Source organism: Triticum dicoccoides, chromosome 3B (genome assembly GCF_002162155.2).
Source record: "Triticum dicoccoides isolate Atlit2015 ecotype Zavitan chromosome 3B, WEW_v2.0, whole genome shotgun sequence".
NCBI classification, from domain to species: Eukaryota; Viridiplantae; Streptophyta; class Magnoliopsida; order Poales; family Poaceae; genus Triticum; species Triticum dicoccoides.
In genome coordinates this window covers 60,066,814-60,070,476 of record NC_041385.1, presented here as the reverse complement: position 1 = coordinate 60,070,476, position 3,663 = coordinate 60,066,814, and positions in this window count along the sequence as shown.

Genomic DNA, 3,663 nt, shown 5'->3' with positions numbered 1-3,663 from the left:
CCTGACATTTTGAGTATGTGCTCACTGACAGAACTGTTTTCCTCCATCTTACAACTATAGAACTTGTCGGAGACTTCATATCTCTCGACCCGGGCATGAGCTTGAAAAACCATTTTCAGCTCCTCGAACATCTCATATGCTCTGTGTCGCTCAAAATGCTTTTGGAGCCCCAGTTCTAAGCTGTAAAGCATGCCGCACTGAACGAGGGAGTAATCATCAGCACGTGACTGCCAAGCGTTCATAACGTCTTGGTTCTCTGGGATGGGTGCTTCACCTAGCGGTGCTTCTAGGACATAATCTTTCTAGGCTGCTATGAGGATGATCCTCAGGTTCCGGACCCAGTCCGAATAGTTGCTGCCATCATCTTTCAGCTTGGTTTTCTCTAGGAACGCGTTGAAGTTCATGTTGACATGAGCGTTGGCCATTTGATCTACAAGACATATTTTGCAAAGGTTTTAGACTAAGTTCATGATAATTAAGTTCATCTAATCAAATTATTTAATGAACTCCCACTCAAATTGACATCCCTCTAGTCATCTAAGTGTTACACGATCCGAGTCGACTAGGCCGTGTCCGATCATCACGTGAGACGGACTAGTCATCATCGGTGAACATCTCCATGTTGATCATATCTTCTATACGACTCATGTTTGACCTTTTGGTCTCTTGTGTTCCGAGGCCATGTTTGTACATGCTAGGCTCGTCAAGTTAACCCTAAGTGTTTCTGCATGTGTAAAATTGTCTTACACCCGTTGTATGTGAACGTGAGGATCTATCACACCCGATCATCACGTGGTGCTTCGAAACGACGAACTTTAGCAACGGCGCATAGTTAGGGGGAACACTTTCTTGAAATTGTTATAAGGGATCATCTTATTTACTACCGTCGTTCTAAGTAAACAAGATGCATAAACATAATAAACATCACATGCAATTATATAAAGTAGTGACATGATATGGCCAATATCATATAGCTCCTTCGATCCCATCTTCGGGGCTCCATGATCATCTTCGTCACCGGCATGACACCATGATCTCCATCATCATGATCTCCATCATCGTGTCTTCATGAACTTGTCACGCCAACGACTACTTCTACTTCTATGGCTAACGCGTTTAGCAATAAAGTAAAGTAATTTACATGGCATTCTTCAATGACATGCAGGTCATACAAAAAAAATAAAAACAACTCCTATGGCTCCTGCCGGTTGTCATACTCATCGACATGCAAGTCGTGATTCCTATTACAAGAACATGATCTCATACATCACAATATATCATTCATCATTCATCACAACTTCTGGCCATATCACATCACATGACAATTGCTGCAAAAACAAGTTAGACGTCCTCTAATTGTTGTTGCATCTTTTACGTGGCTGCAATTGGGTTCTAGCAAGAACGTTTTCGTACCTATGAATAACCACAACGTGATTTTGTCAACTTCTATTTACCCTTCATAAGGACCCTTTTCATCTAATCCGCTCCAACTAAAGTAGGAGAGAGACACCCGCTAGCCACCTTATGCAACTAGTGCATGTCAGTCGGTGGAACCTGTCTCACGTAAGCGTACGTGTAAGGTCGGTCCGGACCGGTTCATCCCACAATACCGCTGAAGCAAGCAAAGACTAGTAGCGGCAAGCAAGTTGACAAGATCTACGCCCACAACAAAATTATTTTCTACTCGTGCAATAGAGAACTACGCATAGACCTAGCTCATGATGCCACTGTTGGGGAACGTTGCAGAAAATAAAAAATTTCCTACGGTTTCACCAAGATCCATCTGTGAGCTCATCTAGCAACAAGTGATAGTAGTGCATCTACATACCTTTCTAGATCGCGAGCGGAAGCGTTCAAGAGAACGGGGTTGAGGTAGCCGTACTCGTCGTGATCCAAATCACCGATGACCAAGTGCCGAACGGATAGCACCTCCACGTTCAACACACGTACGGAGCGGATGACGTCTCCTCCTTCTTGATCCAGCAAGGGGGGAGGAGAGGTTGATGAAGATCCAGCAGCACGACGGCGTGGTGGTGGACGCAGCAGGGTTCCGGCAGGGCTTCGCCAAGCAACTACGGGAGGAGGAGGCGTAGAAAGGGGAGAGGGAGGCGCCAAGACTTTAGGTGCAGCTGCCCCCACCCCCCTCTTTATATAGGGACCCCAGGGGGGGCGCCGGCCCTAGAGATGGGATCTCTAGGGGGGCGGCGGCCAAGGGGGGTGGAGTGCCCCCCAAGGCAAGTGGAGGTGCCCCCTCCCCTCGGGTTCCCAACCCTAGGCGCAGAGGGGGGGGCAGGGGGGAACACCAGCCCACTAGGGGATGGTTCCCCTCCCACTTCAGCCCATGGGGCCCTCCGGGATAGGTGGCCCCACCCGGTGGACCCCCTGGAGCCTTCCGGTGGTCCCGGTACAATACCGGTGGACCCCGAAACTTTCCCGATGGCCAAAACTCGACTTCCCATATATAAGTCTTTACCTCCGGACCATTCTGGAACTCCTCATGATGTCCAGGATCTCATCCGGGACTCCGAACAACCTTCGGTTTGCTGCATACTAATATTCATACAACCCTAGCGTCACCGAACCTTAAGTGTGTAGACCCTACGGGTTCGGGAGACATGTAGACATGACCGAGACGGCTCTCCGGTCAATAACCAACAGCGGGATCTGGATACCCATGTTGGCTCCCACATACTCCTCGATGATCTCATCGGATGAACCACGATGTCGAGGATTTAAGCAACCCCGTATACAATTCCCTTTGTCAATCCGTACGTTACTTGCCCGAGATTCGATCGTCGGTATCCCAATACCTCGTTCAATCTCGTTACCGGCAAGTCACTTTACTCGTACCATAATGCATGATCCCGTGACCAGACACTTGGTCACTTTGAGCTCATTATGATGATGCATTACCGAGTGGGCCCAGAGATACCTCTCCGTCATATGGAGTGACAAATCCCAGTCTCGATCCGTGTCAACCCAACAGACACTTTCGGAGATACCTGTAGTGCACCTTTATAGTCACCCAGTTACGTTGTGACATTTGGTACACCCAAAGCACTCCTACGGTATCCGGAAGTTACATGATCTCATGGTCTAAGGAAAAGATACTTGACATTGGAAAAGCTCTAGCAAAACGAACTACACGATCTTGTGCTATGCTTAGGATTGGGTCTTGTCCATCACATCATTCTCCTAATGATGTGATCTCGTTATCAACGACATCTAATGTCCATAGTCAGGAAACCATGACCATCTGTTGATCAACGAGCTAGTCAACTAGAGGCTCACTAGGGACATATTGTGGTCTATGTATTCACACGTGTATTATGATTTCTGGATAATACAATTATAGCATGAATAAAAAACAATTATCATGAACGAGGAAATATAATAATAATCCTTTTATTATTGCCTCTAGGGCATATTTCCAACATGTTCATCTCTGGCAAACCGGCACACACCCTGCTTTGGCCTAGGCTTGGCCCATATTTGGTGTTTTTGCATTCTTCAAACGTCAAAAAATAGGCTTACGCGGAATTCGACACCTGAATCTCAGGTTCCAATCCTAACCGTGATAAGCAATGGGTCAGTTCACAGCTCATGCCTACCACACATTTTTCGTCTTTGTTTGTGCATCAACTTGCAACCCTGAAAAGATCA